This window comes from Apium graveolens, chromosome 2 (genome assembly GCF_009905375.1).
Source record: "Apium graveolens cultivar Ventura chromosome 2, ASM990537v1, whole genome shotgun sequence".
NCBI lineage: Eukaryota > Viridiplantae > Streptophyta > Magnoliopsida > Apiales > Apiaceae > Apium > Apium graveolens.
In genome coordinates, this window is record NC_133648.1 from 255,200,690 (window position 1) to 255,215,032 (window position 14,343).

Sequence of the window (14,343 nt, forward strand, 5' to 3'; positions counted from 1 at the left end):
ATACGCCAAAAAAATTGCGATTGCTTCCAGCCTAGCAACAGGAGCAAATGTTTCATCATAGTCAATGCCTTCCTGTTGAGAATATCCTTTAGACATCAATCTTTCCTTGTTTCTGACAATTGTTCCATCAGAATCAGTTTTATTTCTGAGAAGAACCTTGAGTTGATTCTTCAGTATGAGTACTATCAATTGAACCTTGCTATTGCTCCCCCATAACATGTGCAGGTTCATTAGTACAATGATCATCTTCAGAATCTGAAGGAGTATCAGGATTTAGATAATCAGTAATTGACAGTTTATTAGATTTTGATCCAGATTCCAACAGTGCATTTTCATTTGCAAAGATTAGACTTGCATGAGAGTCTTCTTCAAAACCAGGAATCTTCTTATAATCAAAAGATATTTATGGAGATAACTGATAAGTGGATTTTATATCCCCTTGGAATGCTTTATTATAAGCTTAAATTGGTATTTTGGACTCAAGTTGTTGGTATTTTGATGTGTTTTGTGTTATTACATTTCAGGTATCAGTTATATGAAGAAAAGAGCCTTGAAAGGAAATATGATAAAAAGTGATCAGATCTGGAAGCCAAGGCCATTGTCAAGTTGTAGATAATCTCAATAGCTTCGCGTGGGCAGTTGAATCGCCTAATTATGACGAGTAGAACTCAAGTTATGGCCAAAACAAGATTCATCAGAATTTTTTCCAAAAGCTGTCTGAGCGCCCGCTGAGGAGAGCTGAGTGGCTGCCCAGAGAGCTGAGCGCCCGCTCAGGAGAGCTGAGCGGCCGTCCAAGGCGCGGCTGGTCGCTGATTTCGCTGAAAAACCCCTTTTGAGTGGAATTTGACGATTTTAAGGGTCCAGGTCCACTAGGGGCGTATATATACTTAAAAAAATGGGTTTTCATCATCCGAAAAGATTGGCATACCAAGGAGAAGACCTAGAAGCACAGAACCACTCCGAAAAAAGATCTTGTTTTCAACTTGTGATTCTTTGAATTAGTTGTAACTTTGGATGCTCGTTTTTGTTCTTATTGAACCTAGATCTCGTTTATTCTTACTTTAATTATTATTCAGTTTATTAAGACCTTGTTTTATACCATGATTTCATACAAACCCATGGTGACGATGAGTTCTATTATAAACTAATCATTGTCATGGGGTTCTAGCGGATTTACTTATGGATTTCAATAATTAATTTGTTTTGATATCTTGGTGTGTGGTGATTGATTGATGTCCTAGTATTGGTTGTGCTTATTCGTCTTATGTGCGTAGCTAACATATAAGATAGCGTGTTAATCTCTATTGAAGCGACAGTGAATATAGAGGTTTAGAACTTGCCATGCTAGCATAGGTTCATGTATTTATATGCATGATTAGTGGGTAACTCTAACCGGTTTACTTGCCCTATGTAATCATTATGGATAACTTGTGCTTAAACCGTTATGTTGTCAAATTTTATAGACATATAGGGTCTCAATATAATTGGTGCCTATTCCGCTTCTATCTCTTTTGTGGATGTCTGGTAGAATGGTACTCGTGCAACGAAAGTTGGCGTTTATCAGTTTCGTGTTATCTGATTAGTGTCATCACTATCACATGCTAAGGTTAAGAACAATAAGGCTATTGAATGAAGTAGTAATAAAGTTAGAATCCCATGTTTGTCATATATAGTAATTTAACCTCAATTCTCTTAGTTAATGTTATTTAGTATAATCTCTTAGTTTAATAAAAACCCAATTTGTTATTTGTCTTAGCATTGAGCGATAGCCATACATTGTTGCATAGGTGCATAAATTGAACTTAACCTAAACCAGTCTCTGTGGGAACGAATCTGATTTATATCTTATACTACTTGTAAACGCGTATATTTGCGTGAATATTAGCACGTATTTTCGCCCTAACAAGTTTTTGGCGCCGCTGCCGGGGACTCGGTGTTAATTTTTAGTTTATGTGCTTGTCATCAGTGGTCGTTAAAGTTCACTGACTCGGATTCTTTTACTTTCATGATTTATTTATTTGTGTTTCAGGTACTCATTACAATGGGAGATCCAGCAACACGAACGAAAGCCTTGATGGTTTTTTCTCAACCCAAGATCAATGATATTCAATTTAGCATTATCCGGCTAGCTATCACAGCTAATACCTTTGAGATCAAGCCTGGAATAATTCAATAGGTACAGACTTCAGTCCAGTTTGGGGGTTCTCCAATGGAAGATCCCAATACACACATTAGGGATTCATAGAGATCTGCGACACCTTCAGGTTCAATGGTGTTTCTGAAGATGCTGTAAAGCTGAGACTGTTCCCATTCTCTCTGAGGGACAAGGCTAAGAGCTGGTTACACTCTCTACCAGCTGGTTCGATTACTACTTAGGAAGAACTTGCTCATAAGTTTCTTACTAAATTCTTCTCTATGGCGAAGACATCTGCAATCAGGAATGCTCTTACTGAATTTGTGCAGCAATCAGGAGAATCTTTATATGAAGTTTGAGAGCACTACAAGGAGATGCTTAGGAAGTGTCCTCATCATGGAATGCCTGATTGGATGATCATCAATTGTTTTTACAATGAGTTGGGAGCACAGTCCAGACCCATGCTCGATGCAGCAGCAGGTGGAGCATTATGGGCAAAGAGCTATAAGGAAGCTTATGATCTAATTGAACTGATGGCTGCTAATAAATATCAGTATCCAACCCAGAGATGTCCACAAGGCAAGGTAGCAGGAGTTCTTGAAGTGGATACAGCTACGGCTATCACTGCTCAACTAAAGACGTTGTCTATGAAGATCGATTCTCTGGCTAACTATGGTGTTAAACAGATAACTAGTGTTTATGAGCTGTGTGCAGGTCCGCATGCGACAGAGCAATGCGCTATATCTAGTGACTCAGCTCAGTTTGTGAGCAACTTTCATAGATCGCAGCAACTAGTTCTAGATACTTATCATCCTGACAACTGGAATCATCCTAACTTCAGCTGGAACAACAATCAGAATGCGATGCAACATCCGTTCCAGCAGTTTGGAAATAAGCTATTCAACCCTCCTAGTTTTCAGCAACAAATTGCACCAAAACAACAACTCCAAATTCAACAACAAAATCATGATGCAGGTCTATCTTCGAATAAAAAATCTGAATTGGAGGAGTTGAGGCTTACGTGCAAAAACCAAGCTCTTATATGCCAAAGCCAGGCTATTTCTATCAAGACTCTGGAGAACCAAATAGGTCAAATTGCTAATGTCTTATTGAATCGACCACCAGGAACGCTTCCTAGTGATACAGAAGCCAATCTAGGAAAGAGGGAAGTTGAAGAACAGGTGAACGCCATCACCTTAAGGTCTGGAAAGGTTGCAAGCCCCCAAATTCAGCAAGACGAAGAGCCTGAAAAGTCTCAAGTTCCAGAATCTGAAGTTTTGGCTGAAGAAGGTGTGTAGAAGGAAGCAGAGGTGGAACCAAGGAAGACTACTGTGGAACACACTCCTCCTGAGGGTAATACAGGGGAGAAACAGATCTATTCTCCACCTCCTTTTCCTAAGAGGCTACAGAAGAAAAAGCTGGATAAGCAGTTTGAGAAGTTTTTGGAGGTGTTCAAGAAACTTCATATCAACATACCTTTCGCTGAAGTTCTTGAACAGATGCCTAGCTATGCGAGGTTTATGAAAGGTATTCTCTCTCAGAAAGTGAAGCTCGATGACTTAGAGACCGTTGCTCTAACGGAGGAATGCAGTGCTGTGCTGCAATAGAAGTTGCCTCCGAAGCTTAAAGATCCTGGAAGCTTCACTATTCCTTGCACCATCGGAAACTTGTCATTCGACAAGTGTTTATGTGATTTAGGAGCTAGCATCAATCTGATGCCCTTATCTATCTTCAAGAAGCTTGGTCTTCCTGATCCGAAACCAACATACATGTCATTACAACTAGCTGATCGTTCTATCGCTTATCCACGAGGTATAGTGCAGGATGTCTTGGTCAAGATGGATAAACTCATCTTTCCTGCTGACTTTGTAATTCTTGATTTTGAGGAAGATAAGAAGATTCCCATCATCTTGGGAAGACCATTCTTGGCTACAGGCCGAACTATGATCGATGTGCAAAAAGGAGAGCTTTCAATGAAGGTTTATGATCAAAAGGTCACTTTTAATGTGTTCAAGGAAATAAAGTTACCCACAGCTAAAGAGGAGTGCTTTAAAGTAGAGCAACTGCAGGTTTTGATTGCACCTCCATGGAAGAGGAAGTTGGATTTGCCATTCGATTTTCTTGGGTTAGCAGAGCAGAAAATTTTTCAGGAGCGTCTCGAGCCGTCTATTGAAGATGTTTCCACACTTGAGCTTCACCCACTACTAGATCACTTGAGTTATGCATTCTTAGGTGCACCACATGATAAGGGGTTGGGATATATTTTTGATGATGTAGAGGGTGACTGACCAGTTTCTGCCGTGCTTACAGATGGTTCCTCTCGTGCATCACAGGCAGTTGATAGGACTGGTGTTGGTGATGCACAGTATTAAAGATTGACTAGGCGTATGGAGGCCATGCACGACATTCACCATCGTTTTGTTGAAGATTTGATACGCGCTTTCGGTACTATTTTCCGAGACACTAGTGGCGAGGTTGATTGGCCACCTGATCCTTCACCCGATGAGGGTGACTCTCCCGCTAATTAGGTATGCCTGAAATCCTTTTTATTACCTTCAATGATGACATTGAAAATTTTAAGTTTTAGGGTGATATTGTAAGGATTAGTATTGTGTGTCCATATAGATTCATATAGATTCATATTGCATGTTTAGTTGTAGTTCATTCATATTTTTGCATGATTGTTCATTTAGGCCATATTTGTTTGATTTTATGTGATTTCATATAGTTTTATTTGCATGCATATTTAGCATGATCCCTTAAGATGAACTATGATATTTGATAAGTTGATGTTGATTTGAGTGTGGTGATGACGAATAGAGGGATGTTTAAGTCCTAATGAATTGATTTGCATGCCAGAAACAAATATTTTCACAAAGTCTTATCGGGTTGCTTTTGATCTAGATCATGATCATACTTGTTTGTTGTTGAGATTTAATCACTTGGTTATATTTAGAATTTGTGATATTCTCGTAATGACGTAAAAACACTGATTTTTTTTATCTGGAGAAAAACTTGGATTTCATTGCTAGTTGTTGTAAGGCTAGGCGTCAAATGGCTAGTAGCCGGCTCATATTTTTATGAGTAGTCTAGGGTTGAATGAGATGGAGCGAAACGCACTCATTCAGAAATTATTGAAAAAAAGAAAAGAAAAAAAGAAAAAAAAGAGAAAAAAAAGAAAAAAAAGTATGTGTTTATGCATAATTGATCAAGAGTGAGCTCTTTAATACTCGAGTTATTAAGTTCTAGGGGACTTTGTGCCTAGTGACCTAAGGCTTTTATAGTCTGGGATCCGCTAACCTAACGCTCGCTACATGGGTATTATTGCATAAGTCTTTTGGGACCTCATTCATTGCACGATCAAATAAGCATCTTTGTTATGTGTTCAAAAATAGTGTGAATCCTTGTATAACTCTAGTAGAAAGGAGGTGTTGTGAGTCATAATGTGTTTATTGTCTATTCTGTTTATAAACTTTTGATTGTGTCGATGATAGATAAGTTATGGTTATTGATCTAGTATCGAGAGATATCTATTAAGCATTCCACACACGCACATTTCTGGTTTGTGAGTTGGTTTGTGGGATTTATTAGAGCTCTGTTTAAAGTCATTGCATTCTTAGAGGCATTGGCTTATTCATTTGGTTATGGTTATTCTGAGGGGATTGATTGCATTATCATCTAGTTGCATTAACGTGGTTGCATTCATGCATTAGGTTTGTTTTGTAGTTTTGAGTCTGTTTCTGCTTGAGCACAAACATCGATTCAAGTTTGGGGGTGTGATAAGTGGATTTTATATCCACTTGGAACACTTTATTACAAGCTTAAATTGGTGTTTTGGACTCAAGTTATTGGTATTTTGATGTATTTTTGTGTTATTGTATTTTATGTATCAGTTATATGAAGACAAGAGCTTTTAAAGGAAATATGATAAACATTGATCAGATTTGGAATCCAAGACCATTTTCAAGTTGTAGAGAATCTCAATAGCTTCGTGTGGGCAGTTGAATCGCCTAATTCTGACGAGTAGAACTCAAGTTATGACCAAAACAAGATTCATCAGAATTTTTTCCAGAACCTGTCTGAGCGCCCGCTCAGGAGAGCTGAGCGGCCGCCCAAGGCGCTGTTGGTCGCTGATTTCGCTGAAAAAGCCTTTTTTGAGTGGAATTTGACAATTTTAAGGGTTCAGGTCCACTTGGGGCGCATATATACTTAAAAAAAAGGGTTTTCATCATCCGGGAAGATTGGGATACCAATGAGAAGACCAAGCACAGAACAACTCTGAAAAAGAAGATCTTGTTTTCAACTTGTGATTCTTTGAATTAGTTGTAACTTTAGATGCTCGTTTTCGTTCTTGTTGAACCTAGATCTCGTTTATTCGTACTTTAATTATTATTCAGTTTATTAAGAACTTGTTTTATACCATGCTTTCATATAAACCCATGGTGACGATGAGTTCAATTATGAACTAATCGTTGTGATGGGGTTCTAGCAGATTTACTTATGGATTTCAATAATTAATTTATTTTGATATCTTGGTATATGGTGATTGATTGATGTCCTAGTATTGGTTGTGCTTATTCGTCTTATGTGCGTAGCTAACATATAAGATAGCGTGTTAATCTCTATTGAAGCGACAGTGTATATAGAGGTTTAGAACTTGCCATGCTAGCATAGGTTCATGTATTTATATGCATGATTAGTGGGTAACTCTAACCATTTTACTTGTCCTATGTAATCATTATGGATAACTTGTGAATAAACCATTATGTTGTCAAATTCTATAGACATATAGGGTCTCAATATAATTGGTGTCTATTCAGCTTCTTTCTCTTTTGTGGATGTCTGGTAGAATGGTACTCGTGCAACGGAAGTTGGCGTTTATCAGTTGCGTGTTATCTGATTAGTGTCATCACCATCACATGCTAAGGTTAAGAAAAATAAGGCTATTGAATGAAGTAGTAATGAAGTTAGAATCCCATGTTTGTCATATAAAGTAATTTAACCTCAATTCTCTTAGTTAATGTTATTTAGTATAATCTCTTAGTTTAATAAAAACCCAATTTGTTATTTGTCTTAGCATTGAGCGATAGCAATACATTGTTGTATAGGTGCATAAATTGAACTTAACCTAAATCAGTCTCTGTGGGAACGAATCTGATTTATATCTTATACTACTTGCGAACGCGTATACTTGCATGAATATTATCACATATTTTCGCCCTAATAATAACTACAGTATTTGTTCTCAGATTGAAAACCTTGTATGCTCTTGATGGTGAATAACCAATAAAGATTCCTTCATCAGCTTTTGATTCAAACTTTCCTAGCTGATCAGTATGAGTTCTCAAAACAAAGCACTTACATCCAAATACATGAAGATGTTTGAGACTGGGATTCTTTTCTTTCAGCATCTGATAAGGAGTAACACCATGTCTGTTTATCAGTGTGATATTCTGAGTATAACAGGTTGTGTTTACTGCTTCAGCCCAGAAGTAAGTGGGTAGTTTTGCTTCTTCCAGCAGAGTCCTGCAAGCTTCAATCAGTGTTTTGTTCTTTCTCTCAACAACACCATTTGGTTGGGGTGTGCCAGGAGCTGAGAATTATTGTTGTATTCCTTTGTACTTGCAAACGTCCTCCATTTTTGAGTTCTTGAACTCAGTTCCATTCTCACTTCTCAGTATTTTTACTTTTTGGGTGGATCCATTCTCAATTTGCCTTATATGATCCAGAAGAATTTATGGAGTTTCATCCTTCCTGTGTAGAAAATAAACCCCAGTGTATCTAGTGAAATCATCAACAATTACAAGTGTGTACCTTTTCTTGTTGATAGATATTATGTTTACTGGTCCAAATAGATCCAAATGTAATATATGATATGGCTCAATAATAGAGAATTCAGTTTTACTTTTGAAAGATACTCTTCTTTGCTTAGAATTTTGACAAGCATCACAAAGACCATCAGATGAGTATAGCATATTTGGTAATCCTCTTACTAGCTTCTTCTTGGAAAGTTCATTGATTAAATTGAAGTTGAGATGTGAGAGCTTCTTGTGCCAATTCCAGCTCTCATCTACTGATGCCTTTGAGATAAATCAAGTAGCTTCTTGCTCAAAACTTTCATGTAGCCTTGCTTCATACATATTTCCATGTCTGTATCCCAACAGGACAAGCTTCTTTGACTTGTTGTGAACCACTTCACAGTGAGAGTCATAGAACACCACATGATAACCTCTATCAGTGATTTGACTGATGCTTAGAAGATTATGCTTCAGTCCTTCCACCAGAGCTACATTCTCTATTGCTACCTTTCCAATTATCAAGTTGCCATATCCCAGAGTGTGTCCAACATTTCCAATTCTATCTCCATAAGACACAACTGGGCCATCCTTCTTCTCAAACTCTGACATCATGGATTTATTTCCAGTCATATGTCCTGAACATCCACTATCCAAGACAAGAGTGTTTTTCCTGTTACCCTGCAGTCTGAAGAGTATTTAATTCAAAGGATTTTTAAGGACCCACACTTATTGGGCCCTCTTTTTGGACAACTTAAGCCTTTGTGATTCATAAATACTTCTGACAGTTTTTCCTTTGTCCGGATTTGACTTATCAGAAATAGATTTAGTAGAACTAGAAGAATTGAGTACATAAGCAGTTTTATTGAATTTAGGTAAAGGTTCATAATAGTTGTGATACAGCTTATGATAGGAACTACTGGTGTAAATTGAATGCCAACTACTACCACAATAAAAAAAAGGATTTTGTGGTTTATAAAATACTGATCTACCCCTAACATCAAACTCAGGAATAGCAGTTTTCATTTTCTTACTCCTCCTGCAATTAATAACAAGATAATTAGTATTACCACAGTTAAAACAAGTTTTTCTAGGAGCATTAGGAATAAACTTATAATTAGAATCCTTAGAAATACCTTGCTTACCATTCCTGTTTCTTTTAGGACTTTTAACTTGAAGTTTGTGAGTAACCTCAAATAATTTCTTTTTCAATTATCTTTTAGACAAAAGTCCTATATTCTTTTCTTTCTTAACAGTCTTAATGGTTTCCTTGTTTTCCTTTCTTTGAGATTTGTCACTTACTGACTTTTCTTGGGATGCTGATGTTGAACCCTTTTCAAAGGTAGATTTGGGTTCATCAGCTTCTGATGAGATAAACTTAACATGAGTCTTAAGAGTAGTTTTATTTTCAGTTTCAACATCCTTAATTCCATCTACATAACAAAGACATTCTTTCCAATTTTTCGTAGAGATCATCTCATGAACCTTTTTTCCTGAATCAGTCCAGGCTTTAAGAATTTTCCTCTCATTTTCTAATTCATTCTCTAACATACTGTACTTAGCTTCTAGTATCTTTACTGTATGTTTAGCTTTCTCACATTCTTTCTGAATTTTAATTTGATTTACTAAGTCAGACTCCAACTGATCATTCCTAGACTTTAAGATTTCATTTTCAGTTAATAGCCTATTATTCTCCAGAATCTTATTTTTAAAATATTAATGAAGAGACTTAAGAATAGACTTCGGTTCAGATATATCTTCAGTATCAAAAGAGAAGAAGGAAGTTGATACCTTAGAACCAGAGGAAGCAGGAGCATCAAAGGTAGCCATCAGTGTATAACATGTTTCTTCATTTTCAGAATCAGTGGAGTCCATCCAATCCTTGCTTGATGTAATCAAGGCTTTGTTCTTCCCTTTGTCATGCTTTGTCTTTTTGCACTTTGTAGCAAAGTGACCAGGTTCTTCACAGTTGTAGCACTTGATTTTCGACCTGTCAACTTTTCCAGCTTTAGAGTCCTTCCCTTCTCTTCTTCCAGATGACTTCCTTTCTCCTCTAGTGAACTTTTTCATGAAGCTTCTATTCTTCTGAGACTTCCTGAATTGCATCCTCTTGAAGACCTTAACTAGCAATACAGTCATTTGCATAACATCAGAATTTGTCACGTTCTCATCAGTTTCAGAATCAATATCATCATCTGGCAGATTGTTCTTTTTCCTTGCAGCTTCTACAGACCTTTCTTTTGAAGCTTTAGCATTTACTTTTAAAGCAACCAATTTTCCCTTGTTGCTTTTCCTCTCTTTCCTTTGCTGAACTTTCAGCTCATGAGTTCTCAACATGCCATAGACTTCATACAGGGTGATTATTTCCAAATCATACTGATGTCCTACAATTGAAGTCTGAGTCTGCCATTCTTCATTCAAGACTCTCAGAAACATAATATTTGAATCCTCCCAATCATACACCTTTCCCACCAAGGTCAGATTGTTGAGAAGGGTGAGAAACCTCCATAGATGTCAGTGAGACTTTCATCAGGTTTGGCCTTAAAATGTTCATATTCTTGAATTAAAACAGCCCTTTTGTTCTTCTTGATGGCCATGGTTCCTTGACATTGAGTTTCAAGATCATCTCTTATCTCCTTGGTAGTCTTGTAAGCTATAACCCTGTTTGACATCACAGAATCAAGACTGTTATACAAAATGTTTCTTACCTTTGCATCTTTCAACACATCTACTTTCTCTTCTGGTGTCCACTCACTCTTCTCCCTCAACTGATAGTGTTCAACAACAGTAGGAGTTATAGGCACTAGTTTTGTTGGCATGTAGAGTCCATCATTGATTACGTCGAGATAGTCTGGATCTGTAACCTCCAGATGCATGAGCATCTTCACCTTCCATGTAGAATATTCAGCCTTTTCAGAATGGGGATTTTAATACTCTTATACTTGTTCAGAGACATGTTTAGATCGCTTCTGATTGTAAATTTATCAGTTTGCTCTGATACCAATTGTTGGCCAGTAATAATACAATTGTTTAAGGGGGGTTGGATACAATTGTATAAATGTTTCGAATAAGTATAAAAATATAATAGTTCTTTATATTTCTGATAAAAATTGTTACAAACTCGCTCAAGAAATACTGATGTTCTTGAGAGCTGCTAGGTCGTACAATGCTCGAGTTTATCACTATGTGATGACCTAAACTGTGTTTATATAATACACAGCTGCTACAATCAGTCTAGGATATGCATTATCAATTACTAACCAGAAATGATACATATCTTTAACTGAATATACAAAGTCCTATCACTCAGAACACAACAGATATCCATCCCTCAAAATAAGGAACAGAACTAATCTTCACAACAGACTGCCTTCATATGTTGATATTCTACAGATATTGATGATGCATCAAATCCTGATGGCACATCAAATACCGATGACATCTGAAATAGTCAGATCCTGAGCTCCTCCTGATCATTGTGAATCAGCACGTAACAAGGGTTTATTGATCCAAAGTATCCAGGTCATGTTTATAAGTTGGACATGACACTCTATGGACTAAAGTAAGCTCCAAGGGCATGGTATGAAATACTTGCTCAATTCTTATTGGAAAGTGGTTTTAAAAGAGGTACAATTGATAAAACTATATTTTATAAATACCATGGTAAGGACTTGTTGTTAATTCAGATATGTTGATGATATCATTTTTGGTTCTACTAATCATAAACTATATGAGAGATTTGCAAAGCTAATACAGTCAAGATATCAGATGAGTATGATGGGAGAATTGAATTATTTTCTGGAATTACAAGTAAAGCAGACTAAATAAGGAATCTTCATCAATCAATCAAAATATACCAGGAATTTTCTTAAAAGATTTGGGATGCAAGATAGTTCATCTACAACAACTCCTATGACCACTGCAACCAAGTTAGATTTAAATATTGGTTCATCAGTAGAAATAACTAACTACAGAGGTATGACTGGCCCACTCCTATATTTGACTGCTAGTAGACCTGATATCATATATTTTACTTGTGTATGTGCAAGGTTCCAAGCTGATTCAAGGGAACCACATCTATTATGTGGCGCCCTCCAAACCCGAGTCAGAAGTTTGGGGTCCACACACACACCTTATTTAATCCTACTTATAACAATAATAAAGATAATAATAATATGCAGTGACCCTACTTACCAACTACCAAGGACCGCAACAGGTTACAGTATGTACACAAGCCAAACACACTTACTTATATTACAAACGTTCAAATCCCAACTATTCAAACTCAGAACTGAGTAATAAACATTATTACAAACTTTTACAAACTTATATTATTCCAAAATAAGCCTACTAGCTCAACTTGATCAACCTGAACCCCTAGCTCTCGCGCTGGACTGGGGATCCTCGCTACCAACTGGTTCCTTTTTAACTGGAAAAGAAAACAAATAATATCGCACAAATGAGCTAACTAGCTCAGCAAGTCACAATGACAAAACTGAGAATAATGATCATCAGGTGAAAATTGTTATGGTATCAAGTGAATAATAGATTATGATTTAGAATTAGATATTATATTTTCATTTTAAAAACCAAGGTTAGGCTGCTGATCAGTCACACACTAACCCCGAGCAAAGCACACAGCACTACTCTAACTACTAGATCCAAGACACACATTGGCCTAACTTGACCATTATATGGTCTGACCACGAATCTGGTCCACAATTTTATAAAAACAATCCAATTCTAACATAATAACAGAATAAGCAGTAATAAACAATAAACAGAATCATTAACATCATTGGACGTTCAATAATGAAATGGTTTCAATCTGCATAAGGGTTAATATGGCATTTTCAAAGCATGGATGCTAGGTAATGAAAGAATTGGATAGCAAAAGAAATAATGTTTCAAGGTTTCAAGGATTTGGCCTTTCAAAGCATAAGATACAATGGTTTGAGTGTGTAAGCAATCTGGTTCAGTGTTTGATATTTAGTTTGTATGTATTTGTGGAGTAGTATCGTATATTTGAGGTTCGTATTTGGGTATAAAACAATCAATGGTCTAGAAAGAATCAGGTTTACGACTCAAGATTAATAACTGGAATCATGGTTTAGGGTCCAGTTCTTCAAAGCACTTGCAATATCAAACAGGACTATAAATCACTACAATATCTCGAGAAAGTTCAGAACACTTGTCTGGTACTAGCTTATTATACTGCACTCGCTTTCAGTCACGACTGTCTTACTTCTCGACTACCTGTTTTTCTTTCCTACGCCTTGCCTCTTCTGTTCACATATCATAAGCATCTATCAATATTCAACTTATACGATTCCATTCGACACATACTTCTATCTACCCTTCGTTTCACCCAAATCCGATTAACGGATTGAAAGTTACACAATAAACAAGTAAACATCGAATATATAGACCGACAATTAACCAACAAGTCACATACAACACATAACACGTCACATAATCAATGATATAACATTTATAAAGAAGTCTCGGGTCATAAACATGCTTTCAGATATTTAAAATGATTTTTAAAACATTTTTCGGAATTAAAACGGATCGTTGGATCAATTTTGGAGTAATAAACAGGGTTCGGTTGGCCAATTCTGGCTTCAAAACAATTTTATAATAATTATCGGGCCTTAAAACAATTTAAAATAATATTTTAAAGCTCGAAACTATTTTTCGGAATTTTTAAATCATTTTTAAATAATTAAATCTAATTAAATAATTAATTAAAATCAATTAATAATTAATTAAATCAATTAATCAATTAATTTTCGAATTAATTGACTAATTAATCAATTAAAAATTAACTGAAATTAATTAACTAATTAATTCAGATTTATTTTTGAATTTAAAATATTTTTGGAATTAAAATAATAATTTTTGGAATTTTCAAAAATTAAAAATGAATTTTTATAATAAAAATAAATAGGAAATATGATTTTTGAATATTTTTAAAACAGGAATCCTATTTTTGAAAACTCTGGAAAGTTCAGGGACTGCACTTCATCGTTTTCAAAAGTCAGGGTAGTAAACTGCAATTTTACACCCCCGTTGCCGAAAAATACAGGGGTGGCCGGAGAACTCGATTCTGGCACCCTCACCTCACCATCTGCTCCAGATTTACACTACACAACACCAGGAATCTATTCGTACAATCAAAACACATCAATCATCCTTGCCCTGGCCGAAAATTGGCCAAGAACATCGCCGGTTTCCGGCGAACATCGTAAATCTTCAAAGCACAACTTCCTTCGATTTACTAATCCTCTTTTAACGAGCTATATACCAATCGATTGCAAATTTCATAAGGAACACAACCCACTATAAATCAACAGCTAATAACCCCTAAATCAAAAGCCCCAAATTTCAATTGAAAACATTCATACGGGTTAT

The 14,343-nt window shown here is 36.3% G+C and overlaps 1 non-coding gene across 1 annotated transcript; it reads right to left on the reverse strand.

Moving 5' to 3' along the window:
• Positions 1–2,430: 2,430 nt before the first annotated feature.
• On the reverse strand, positions 2,431–2,537 carry LOC141710303 (small nucleolar RNA R71). Its single transcript, XR_012570830.1, has one exon. It is a non-coding gene; the product is annotated as a small nucleolar RNA R71 (small nucleolar RNA).
• Between the last annotated feature and the right edge of the window lie 11,806 nt (positions 2,538–14,343).